The 12701-nt window shown below is 43.6% G+C and overlaps 1 pseudogene; it reads right to left on the bottom strand.

Moving 5' to 3' along the window:
• Positions 1–8955: 8955 nt before the first annotated feature.
• On the bottom strand, positions 8956–11921 carry LOC103288162 (keratin, type II cytoskeletal 7-like; annotated as a pseudogene).
• Between the last annotated feature and the right edge of the window lie 780 nt (positions 11922–12701).

Genomic DNA, 12701 nt, shown 5'->3' with positions numbered 1-12701 from the left:
TGTTTGACAAAGTATGGGCAGCTACGCACAGTGGGGCTCCCTCCTTGGCTGACTTCCACGTATAAGATGCCCCTTTATTTTCAGTCTAATGATTTTAGAAAAAAAATAGCGTCTTATACACAGAAAAATATGGTATGTTGCTGGTGTATACATTTTCATGAGTTGAGCCCATGGTTACATTGCTAGTTTTACCCCCTTTACACCTAAAATAGCTTTTCATATCAAAAAGATTTCTTCTCCTAACCCCCAAGTTTATAAAGACTAATTTGTTTAGATAAAAGCAGTAAAACTCAGTATAAGAAGAAGGAATCAACATGTATCCATATACAAATTATTTTCTCATTCAAAAACATTATGCTAAGTGAAATAAGCCAGTCAATGAAAGAAAAATACCACATGATCTCACTCATTTGTCGATAATAAAGAACATTATAATCTGATGAACAAAAAGATAGATACAGAGGCAGTAAAGCATCAAACAGACTGTCAAATTACAGCGGGAAGGTTAGGGAGAGGTGGGGGAGATAAGAGATCAACCGAAGGACTTGAATGCATGCATATAAGAATAACCAACAGATGCAAAACATTGGGGGGTGAGGGCATGTATGGGAGTGGGAGGGGGCCAATGGTAAGATATGTACACATATAATACCTTAATAAAAGAAAAAAAATTAAAAAAAACAAACAAACAAACAAAACAAAAATGTCTTTCCACTCTGCTCCATCTTATATGGGCATCTTTCCATGAATTGTCTATCTTTCACTCAAAACACACACACACACACACACACACACACACACACACACACACAGTACTTTGGTACCAGTTAATACATGTTTAGGCCTTTAATTTCTTTTTTTAAAATATTTTTTATTGATTTTTTACAGAGAGGAAGAGAGAGGGATAGAGAGTTAGAAACATCGATGAGAGAGAAACATCGATCAGCTGCCTCTTGCACACCCCCTACTGGGGATGTGCCTGCAACCAAGGTACATGCCCTTGACCGGAATCGAACCTGGGACCTTTCAGTCTGCAGGCCGACGCTCTATCCACTGAGCCAAACCGGTTTCGGCTAGGCCTTTAATTTCTTAAGGACAGGACTATTGCACTTTATGTCAAGACAGAATACTCACCCCATAAATATAGGTGTCACAAAAAATGTATACATACACTTTGAATAATTACAAAGGCAGTGTTTATTAAAATACATTTCATTTTCAAAATTGAGCTATCAGCTGTTAAATTGTGTATGCATTTTTTTGTACACCCTGTACATATCAAGTACCAATTTGCCATTCACAGCCTTAGTTCTGTGCTATTTTTAGTTATTGATCTTGGTATTTCTTTTTCCAATTTCACTTTACTCTTTCAACTTTAGCATCTGGTATAATTTTGACTCCTTATAAAAATTATTCCTGTTCTAATCTTAGTCTTGTGTCACTAATGACTCAACCTCTATTGCTTCAACTCTGTCCCCATAATGTCCTCCTATCAACAAAAAAGGATCTGGGTTTTTCATAAGTCCTGTATTTTCCTGGCATCTAACAGACACTTTAAAACCTTTTTTGAAGCTTAAAAATGGAGTAAAAAAAATTTAGGGGGTTGTTGGGAAAAATAAAATGTAACAATTGAATTCATTTATTTGAAGACAGTGAAAATTGGTAAGAATGGCTGATACTAAAAAATGATATAGCTGTGCTAGCACTGCATGTTGGAAATGGGTCTGGTTATTGTACTTCCTGAAGCTATAACACTTTAAATAAAACATTGATAGATCAAAATGCCATAAATACTCTGCTCACTAAGGTGGTAATTAGAGCTTATGGTTTTCCTTGGTGGCAATGTTTCTGATTATGAGATTTTTTTAAAAAGAAAAGTCATTAAATGTCTTTGATATAATCCACATACCAAAAAAAGTTTATCCATCCATGGAAACTGTTACCTTACTACCATGTTGAGAATGGCTTAATATCCCATTTTCATTCAAGTGTTGGTTGAGTACTAACTGTATATCAAGCACTGAGGTATGCACTGAAGTTTCAACAATTACCAAGACACACTGTTCCCTCTAATGACTTATCACCCAATAGAAAAAAATAATAATAATAACCAGCCAAAGATAATACAATGTTACATTGTCAGGTGTTAAGACAACACATAAGTGGACCCACATCATGCTGGGTTTTAATTTACATATCTGGTCAGAACAAGAAGACTAGGCAGTCAGAACAGAGATAAAAATGCCTTAGGGTTGTGACATAGTTTCCTTGGATTTAATTAAGAAGGAATCAGAAAGAAAAGTTGACTTAAATAGGTAGTATCAGAGAGTAGGAGAAGTGAGCTATCAAAGACCTAGTCGGTAAGCCTGTAGCAACTTGAGGGGCAGAAATGGTGATAACAAAGACAAGCAACAGCATTCTGCCAGAAGTTTTATTTAAAAGCATAATATGATGGGAGAATCCCTGTATTGTTCAACCCCTTGACATGAAAAGAGAAGAAAGATGCTGAGTCTAGGATGCACACAAAAAGGCAAGGGATAACAGCTGGAAAATGAAGATTCTAGGAAACATGGATAGGGTCTCATATTGGTTATCTGTTGCTCTTTAATAAAATACCACAAATTTCACAACTTAAAACAATACCCATTACTACCTTATAGTCCTGCAGGTTAGAAATCCAAGTGGGTTTTACTTGGGTTCTCTATTTAGAGTCTCATAAGAATGAAATCAAGGTATTGTCATGTTGGGAAGTTATCTGGTGGCTCTAGGGGAGAATTCACTTCCTTATTCAGGCTTCTGGCCAAATTCAAATTCATTTCCTTGTACTTGTGGGACTGAGGTTCCCAGGGGCTTCTCTCTGCTCCTAAAGGCTGCCCTCATTCTTTGGCACAAGTATCCCCCCCCATCTTCAAAGTCAGCAATGGTGTGTTGAATGCCCTTGTACTTTAAATTTCTCCAACTACCCTTTCTTTTACTTTGGCCCCACCTGCCATGAGCCAAAGAAAACTCTTTGTTTTTAAGGTTTTATGTGATCACTGTGGGACAACCAGATAATCCAGGACAATCTCCTTAAGGTCAACTGTGTCATATAATATAACTAGAGGCCCATTGCACGATATTCGTGCAAGAATAGGCCCCTGGCTTCACTCCCAGTTGCCCAGGAGCCGGCAAGTCCCCGCTCCCCGGCCACCCAGGACCTGGCAGCTGGCACGTCCCCACTCCCGGGCCAGCTGGAGCCAGCACATCCTCGCTTCTGTCTGGAGCACCACTCCAGTAGCTCCCTCCGCCACCCTCCTTCCCCTCATAGCAGGCTTCACTCTGCTCTGTGCCTGCATATGCAAATTAACCTCCATCTTTGTTGGGTTAATTTGCATACTCACTCTGATTGGCTGTGGACGAAGCAGAGTGATGGTTAATTTGCATGTTTCTCTTTTATTAAGTAAGATCAGAGGTATTTCATCACATTCCTAAATTCTTAGAATTAGGAAAGGGCATTTTTGGAAAGCTATTTCAGAGTTCTATTTGCCATAGGACACTAACCAAATTTATTCTTGAGTTATATCAATTTATACATACTAAGTACGTGGTATAAATTTTTCTATAATGAGGCTTTGATTTTACTTAAGGATAATGTAGCTTGAGAAATCAGGACTATATGGATAGTCAGGAGTGTCAGAACTAGGAAAGTGTTCCAAAGATTATCTTTGAAGCAAGTAAGAACCAATTATCCTCATTTTGTGCTTAAGGTGCCTATACCCAGAGGGTTTAGTGAGACTTGCTCAATACCACGAGAGTCCAGGTGACAGAAAGACAGCAGAACATTTTACGCTGCTCTCACAGCATCAGTACATTTAAACAAGGCCCAATTCTCTCAGATTTTTCTAAGAGCTGTTGGAAATCTTTACAGGCATCACATTGTTTAGCTGCTGGACTACTCTACTTGAGCACAAACCAGCATCTCTTGCAGCAAACATGAAGAGTCAGACTTTTCCTTGTCTGAGAGTCTTCCGTACTGATAGTCATTAAGGGTCCAGTTAGAAATCAAGTATGTATTGAGACTTAAGTAAAACATAATGCTTAAGAGCAAAGGCTCTGTTGGCAGACAGCTTGAGATTCAATGAACCGTGCTTTGGGCGCGTTTCTTAACCTCTCCTCTGTAAAATGAATGCGATATTAATTCCTATCTCATCAGGCTACTCTGAGGAGTAACTGACATAACACAGGAAAATTCTTCAATCACTGTAGTGACAATTGTTTTTTTTACAAGGCCCCCACATGGGTTTCTCCTGAGTAGTTGCCCTCCCCTATGGCCATTTCTGATGCCACCTGATTGAGGGAATGGCCCCACTCTCCTTTCCCTGTTTCCTTGGCATCTGGCTGATTGAATAAAAATAGGAATCTGAAAATTAAGTCTCATACATGGTGCAACCCCATCTCCCCTTTCCTCTGATTATAAGCACACAGACCCTTTGGTCTTAAGAGGAATTTAATAGTGATAAATAAGCAAAGATTCTGGGGCCAAACTAGAATCACTAGAGTGACCAGGATTGAGGGATTTCTAGGGACATGGAACTTTCAATAAAATTGAGATAGTCCCAGAAAAAATGGAACCATTGCTCACCCTAGAACAAATTGCCTGTGTGACCTTGGGCAAGTCACTAAACTTTCTGTGCATCCGTTTTCACATCTAAATGTAGAGATTGCAACAACCCTCCTTCACAAAGGTGTTTTGTTTTTTTTAAAGAGTAAATGAATTAATCTATAGAGTACTTTGGATCATGCATGGAATATAGTAAGCACTCAAAAAATGTTGGTTATTATTAAAATTATTAATCACTATAAGGAAACATGGAGTAATAAAACTAACACAGGAGGACATGGTAAAAAGCCCAGAATCTTATGAAGTCCCTAACAGCCTAGGAGTGGAGCACCTGGAAAGGACTGTTTTCCTGCATCATCACATTGTTATCCTCTGAGAGATCATGAAAACAAATAAAAATAAAAATACTGTATTATCTGAAGAAAATACAATAAGATAAATACAAGTTAAAACTACCCTGAGTACCATTTCATTAGCTATAAGACTAATAAAAACAAAGCAAAACAAACAAACAGACACCAGAAGTGTGATAACACTCAGTTACTAAAGCTGTAAGGAATAGACACTCTCATGCTGTACTAGAGGGAATGCAAAATGGTCAGCCTCCCTGGAAAAATACCTTGCAATCTCTACCAGAATTATAGGTGTATTTGAACCACAGTGCTGGCTCTGGTGACCTATTCTACAATTACTCTAACACTTATATTACAGGATACATGTACGAGGACTATCCCCTGGAGAACTGTTGGTTACAGCAAAACACTGGAACCAATCCAAGTGTCCAAAAATAGAGGACTGGCCAAAGGAACTATGGCACATCCATGATATGTGCCATATGATGTAGAAGTAAAAAAAAAAGAATAAAGAAGCTCTCTATATATTAATATGGAAAGACCTCCTTATATATTGTTCAGTGAAAAAAGCCAAAGCACAATATCCTAATATATAAAAACCCAGGGTCTGTAACATCCAAAATGACTGAAGGCTCCACCTACCAGAAGTCAGTGCTGGGTTGCCTTGGCGACCCAGCACTGATTGCTGCTGCTGTGGGCGCCAACCCAGCACTGACTGCCGAGGGGATTGCGGATCAGGCCCGAAGAGAGGCCTGGAGAAAGAAGCAGGGTCTGATCCATAGCCTCTGTGGCAGCTGTTGATCAGCACTTGCCTCTCTCTTTCTCTCCAGGCCTGGCCAGCAGCCACGCATCTCTTTCTCTCAGGCCTCTGCTGGGGATGCTGATCAGCCCCAGCTCTCTGATGAGGCCCTTTGATAGGCCTGGAGACACTGACTGGCATAGAAACCGACCAATCAAAACCAAATCTGGGTGAAGTGTGAGGAGCCAATGGCTGCCTAGGAGGCGGAGCTTTTGACACTGATTGGCATAGAAACCAACCAATCAGAACCTAATCTGGGTGAACTGAAAAGGCAGAACCTAAGGTGGGGGCTGAGGAGGGGTTTTAAGGGCAACAGCTGTTTGGTGTAAGGTGTAAGAAAGTGGTTCAACTTTTTAATGACCGGTTTGGCAATATAGTGCATATGGCTGGCTATCAGCCCAGATATAGGGATTATGTATTTTTGTCTGCCAAGATCATCTCCTCCTGATGAAAAAGGCTCCCCTCCTCCCATTTAAGCAATCCTATCCTATATAATCTAGCTATATTACTAAAAGGGTAATATACTGATTAAATCAGGTCGACCAGCCATCTTCCGGACGTCCAACTTCCTTCCAGACAAAGCCATGGTGGTGGGGGTCGAGGCAGAGGCTGTTAGGGGCGATCAGGCCAGCAGGGGAGGGCAGTTGGGGATGAGATCAGGCCAGCAGGGGAGGGCAGTTGGGGATGAGATCAGGCCAGCAGGGGAGGGCAGTTGGGGGCAACCAGGCCAGTAGGGTAGGGCAGTTGGGGGCAACCAGGCTGGCAAGGGAGGGGTGTTGGGGGCGATATCAGGCTGGCAGGGGAGGGCAGTTAAGGGTGATCAGGCAGGCAGGCAGAGGCAGTTAAGGGTGATCAGGCAGGAAGACAGAGAGGTTAGGGGTGATCAGGCAGGCAGGCAGAGGGGTTAGGGGCAATCAGGCAGGCAGGCAAGCAGGTAGGTGAGCAGTTAGGAGCTAGCAGTCCCAGATTGCAAGGCCCAAAGGGATCTGCCCTAAACTGGTAGTCAGACATCCCTCAAGGGGTCCCCAGTTGGAAAGGGTGCAGGCTGGGCTGAGGGAACGCCCCCCCCCCCCCCCCAATGCACAAATTTCATGCACCAGGCCACTAGCAGTATATATAATATGCCATCTTTTATGAGAAAAAGGGGAAACTGAGAATATCCATGTGTATGCATATATAAATATATATACACATATATTTGTATATTTATAAAGAATTATGGGAAGAATAAGCAAGAGAATAATTAAAATGATTACTTAGTAACAGAAAGAAGTAGGATAGATGGAAACGGGTGGAAACAAAATGTTTCAACTTGGATTTTTTATTTCATTTTTATTTTGACCTTTCTAAATATATTACCTATTTATATCATTCACTGAAATCTCATTTGAGAAGACAGGAAGTTGTGCTGAAAACAATAATGGTTGCTATCGACCAAGCAAATAAACTAAAAGATTTCTGACCTGTGACTGTGAGAAACACTCTCTTCCAGCTAAGCCGAAAGGAAGCAGGGGTGTTGTTCTGGGGATACTGATTTATAATCCCCTCTCACTGGTACATATAGTCCCCTCTCGACCCAACAGTGTGGCCAGCATCTGCGAGGAGGAAGGATGCAGTGTGTTTCCCTTTTCCAGCCATAATGAGGTTTCATCATCCCATCATTTTACACTTGCACGTTAGGAGATCTGTTCTTCTTTCTATGTTAATTGAAATCGGCTGCTTTGGGCTCTGACACAAGCATTTAGCACTAACAGTCAATTGCTCTTTCCTCAGCCATCTGGCAAAAGAGTTGAAACCAGCAATTTTCTGAGTCAGAATTAGACATCTGAAAAAGAATGTGCACATAGGCAAACCCCTTAGACGTGCAGAAGGAAAAAAGGGGGCAGGTAGCAGTATGATATAAACCCAGGTCCGCAATGATGTGATTTCAAAGAGGGGAATCCAAAATGGCACTTCGGTGTCCTGACACCAACCCCATGCTTCGCATGTGCAGCAAGAAGCATTCAGGATTAGGCAGTGTCTCTTTACATTCCTCCTGAATGACAGGAGCTACCCTAGCTTAGGCCCCTCCCTCTGCCTTCTGATGGGTGCACTCACATAGACTTGCTCATCTTTAGTTCATGAGCAGCCCCTTGCATTTCAGCAGGATGCATGAAGTATCTGGCTTCTGTGACAGCATCTTCTGATCCTTCCAGCTCTCTGTTCTTGTTCCATCTCCTTGGTGTGTTCCCCTTGCTCCATCTCCCCTTTAAGTGTTGGTCTTTTCTGGACTTCTGTCCTCCTCTCATCTTACTTTGTACATTTACTCTCCTGTTTGCAGGTTCGAGGCATTCACAGGCCATGGGACCCTGTGAAAATAGTGCTGGTTTAATTCCGAAGGGAGAATGCATATTAGACCCTCTCTGACCTGGTTACTTGTTTATACGGGCCCATTCCAGGTTTCATTGGGAAGCATTACACTCTATTCACACAAATGCAGTGATATATTTCTGTTTGTCATTCCCAGCCTGCAAACTAAAGTACTTCCTGGTAAAGGCTTTAAGGTCCCCCTACCACCAATGTCAATAGTTAGAAAGCTACACAAGTGAACCTCAAGTTTTAATAAGGCACAAGTCATGTCACTTCCAGACTGAGGGCTATGTTTTCTCTGAAATTGTCGACCCAAGTGTGACTCCACTTTGGCCCCACATATCCTCTACCTAGAAAGTGCACAGAAAATATGTAGGTGCTCATCAGGTTAATTGGGGAGTGGCAGCTGTGCTTGGTCACCTGTCCTTGCATCTCTCCCAAAGAGGAACTAGGCAGCAGCTCCAAGCATCCTCCATCTGCTCAACCACTTTAATCCCCCTCGACCCTGGTTCTCATCTCCACATGGAAGGTTAGTGTGGCAGGGAGTCAGGACATAGGAACACATAGGAACAGGATTCAGTCAGTGTGGTCCTTCTGCCCGCATGTGGCCTGCCCTAAGTGTCCCTCTGTCCCTTGTTTTTCACATTGTATTTTATTCATTTTTAAATTATATTATTATGATTATTATTTGCTAGCCATGGGCTCACCCAGGCCTCTGAAAGAGACTGTTTATTGCAAGCTCTTCTAACATCATTTTTCAGACTGCTTTGTAGTCTTGGGTCCAGGGATGGAACCAGGATGGGAATCTCTTGTGACTGTGGGGGGAAGGGATATGGGTCTCCCCACACCTGGGCTCAGTTGAGGACATTCCTGCCAGCAGCAGATGTGGTCCTCATGGAATAGGCCTTGTGGATTCTGCTCGAGAATCTCAGGGCATTGCTGCCCATGGTTCCCTGGAAGGCAAGCCCGCTGCCACCACTAGTTCCCCCATAGGTCTGCCCGTTGCCACCACCACGGGTGTGTTCACCACAGAGATATTCAGGGCTCCCACTCCATCTCTGTTCAACCGGCACTCCTTGCCTTCCAGCCTCTTGACATCTACTGATGTCAATCTCGATGTCCAGGGCCAGCTTGCCATTCATGAGTTCCTAGTACTCCTGGAGCTGCTGGGCCATGTCCTGCCTAGCTCACTGATTGGAGCATGCATCCTTGAGTGCCAGCTCCCCATGGTCCTCAGCCTCAGCGATGGCGGCCTCCAACTCGGCACACTGGTTCTTATTGTTGATCTCGGCCTGCAGCCTCTGGATGGCCCCGTTCATCTCCCCAATCCCATTCCGGGTCTTCCAGAGGTCGTTCCCATGCTTCCTTGCCTGGGCATGGAGGGTCTCAAACTTGGTCTTGTGCCAGATCTCAGCCTTGGCCATGCTGCTGTTGGCCATCTCCTCGTACTAAGCCTTGACCTCAGCGATGATGCTGTCCAGGTCCAGGGAGCGGTTGTCGTCCATGGACAGCACTATGGAGGTATCTGGAGATCTGGGACTGCAGCTCTGACAGCTCCATCTCTAAAGGTCCTGAAGAGGTCGATGTCCTCATTCAGGGCATTCACCTTGGTCTCCAACTCCATCTTGTTCCTGTAGGCAACATCCACATCTTTTCCAGCACCACAACTCATTCTCAGCAGCTGCGCGCCAGTTAATTTCTTACTCCATAGTTATTCTTGAAGTCTTCCACACGTCCTGTGTTCTCTGAAGCTCCATCTCCCATGCATCTACAGGGCCTCAAGCTGCTTCTGCAGGCCAGCAATATAGGCTTCAAAGATACCGAGGAGGTGGCTGCTCTTGACCGATTTCTGCTCCTGCAATAGAGCCCACTTGGTCTCCAACAGCGTGTCCTGCTGCTCCAGATAATGCACCTCGTCGATGAAGGAGGCGAATTTGTTGTTGAGGGTCTTGATCTGCTCATGCTACTCCTGGCGCACCTGCTGAATGAAGGGGTCAATGTCCACCTGCACGATGGTGGACATTGACCCTTTGATTGATGGTGACCTGGTGGGTGCCAGCGCCCACTGGCCCCTGTAGGCGGAGTGCTTGGCTGTGGTCCAGGCCAAAGAGGCTGCTGCCGTGGGAGCCTCAGGTGCACGCTCCGGGAAGGTGGTGGAGTGGGGACTGAAGACCTGGGAGCTGAAGTGGGTGGACAGGCGGGCTGCAGTGGGCTGGACTTAGCACTGGGCGAGAGGGAGCCGAACTCGCTGGCCTTCAGGGAAACCTGGCTGCTTTTTTCATCACTTTGTATTTTAAATTGATTCAATGAACCACGTGATTCCAGCATAAGTAATTCAATCTGTGAGCCTTTCTGTTCCATGACCTCTGTAATAACTTGTCTGGTGTGGCACTTGGGAGCTACCATTGCATCAAAGTAATTTCCCACAAGACAACATTTTACTGGCTGGTTTCTCTTTTTTTATGAAATGTCTCTTCATCTCTATTTCTCCTTATGATTACAAGTTATTCTTTTTCCCCCAGTTTTCAGATTTTTCTATAAAAAATTTATACTCTGGAAAGTAATTGAGCTTTTTAAAAAGCATAATGATCCACTGCTCCCTTTGAAGCCCAGGCACTGAGTTTTATTAGGCAAAACCCACACCAGTGCCCAGCGAGCTAACATAGTGGGTAGGATAGTGGTCATTTCTGCATGTGCTGGCTCTTTTCCTGTCAGAGACGGCCCACTTGCTCTCCCTGTTTTCTCACTCCTGACTCTCGTCAGGTGTTTATGACTTATCTGCAGACCCCAGACTAGTCTAAAACATAGACCCGGCTCAGCTCTGGGCTCCTAGTGCTTGTGTCTAATGCAATTCCCGGTGTAAATAGTGAGGGGAGGGAGGCTGGGGGAGATGGCTGTAGGAAGACTGAGGAGCCACTTGGAAAGGTGTTCACAGACTCTGCTGCTGGAGACAGGCTGAAATGCGTGTCATTTTGGACCCCTTTTAAACCTGCCATGGAGACCATCTTTTATCCATCAACATATTCTTCCTCTAAACCAGCCTCAATGTAATTACTTAAATGTAAACATTTAAATGTGTGCTTCACTGACATTTCAGGCCAAGGTCCAGTTGATTGAATTTGTTGTGTTCATGGTTTCATGATTATTGTATAGGTCATTACATAGAATTCAATTTCTCTGACATTGCCTATTTTCATTCTCTAAAGGTAAGTATAAGCCCTGGCTGGTTTGGCTCAGTGGATAGAGCGTCGGCCTGCAGACTGAGGGGTTCCAGGTTCAATTCTGGCCAAGGGCACATGTCCGGTTGCGGACTCGATCCCCAGTGGGGGTTGTGCAAGAGGCAGCCAATCAATGATTCTCTCTCATCATTGATGCTCCTATCTCTCTATCTCCCTCTCCTTTCCTCTCTGAAATTAATAAAGATATTTTTTAAAAGGTAGGTATAATATCAAAGCATGCAAAATGGCAGCACACCATGTCAACATTAAATTATTTAAAAATTTTATATTTAAAAAAAAATCCTGATGTTTAGCCTGTTGGAATCTCCCATGGCAACAACAGGCTGCCCCTCCTCAGATAGGCCACATGCTCTCTAGTTGCTCACCGACACCACGTAACTTTTGGATAATTCACTCATTTACATTTCCTGGGTGGCTGTCCTGGACTGTATCACCAGTTTTAGTTTTCCTGATGACTGCCCCATGTTTTACCCACGGTGCCGTCTACCTGTCATCCAGTCTTGTACAGTTGCTAGGCTTCCTGTGGCCCAGTTCCCTTGCCCATGTTCCTGCTCTCTGAGTGTGATCTGACCTTGGTCCATCTTCTAGTCACTCTGACCTTAAACCAGTAAGACAACCTGACATTAAGAACCAGAACCCTGGGGGATATTCTTTCAGTGTTCTGATGTTCACTTTCAACATTGCAACATATGGGTCATCGCACCGACCTAGCAAATATTGTCAGAACCCCAGAAGCTTCTTTAAAAAGTAGCCAAGTACTTCAGAATTCTAATGCTAAATCCCTTAGGCCTGTGACCTATCCATTCAATTGGCACCAAATGCCTCCTGAGATTAAACAAAGCCTGAAAGATAATGAGATGAAATGGCTCGACCTTCAGATGTGAGATCTTTCCTTCCAAGCCTGTCGCTGGTTCAGATTATTTTTATCATTTTTCAAAGCAGCAACATTTATTTCCTCTGCTTCAGTGATCTGTGCAGATGCAAGGTCTAGAAGGAATATTTAGTGGTCGCTATGGTTACCATTAGTCATATGAAGTTATAGCTAGTGCTGATTCCTCTCTTCGCAGCTGTAAAAAGAAAGAACTCTCCAAAAAGCAGGCTTGCTGGGGCTCTGAAGTCTTAAATTCCATAATGCAACCAGTTCCTCTGGTAATTTATCTTGATCTGAGAGTTTAATTCACACTTTACAGATTTTAGGCAGGGAAGGCATCCTAGGACCTGAAAACTAGAGGAACTCAGAGAGAATTTAGCCTCAGCCTCTCATCTTACAAATAAGGAAACTGAAGCCCAGGAAGGAAAAGGAACTTGGGTCTACACCGTGTCAATTATCCATCAAAAAATGTCTCCGCTATGTTTCTTGT

This window comes from Eptesicus fuscus, chromosome 7 (genome assembly GCF_027574615.1).
Source record: "Eptesicus fuscus isolate TK198812 chromosome 7, DD_ASM_mEF_20220401, whole genome shotgun sequence".
NCBI classification, from domain to species: Eukaryota; Metazoa; Chordata; class Mammalia; order Chiroptera; family Vespertilionidae; genus Eptesicus; species Eptesicus fuscus.
The sequence above is the reverse complement of the archived record's forward strand: the minus strand, read 5'-3'. Positions and strand labels throughout refer to the sequence as shown.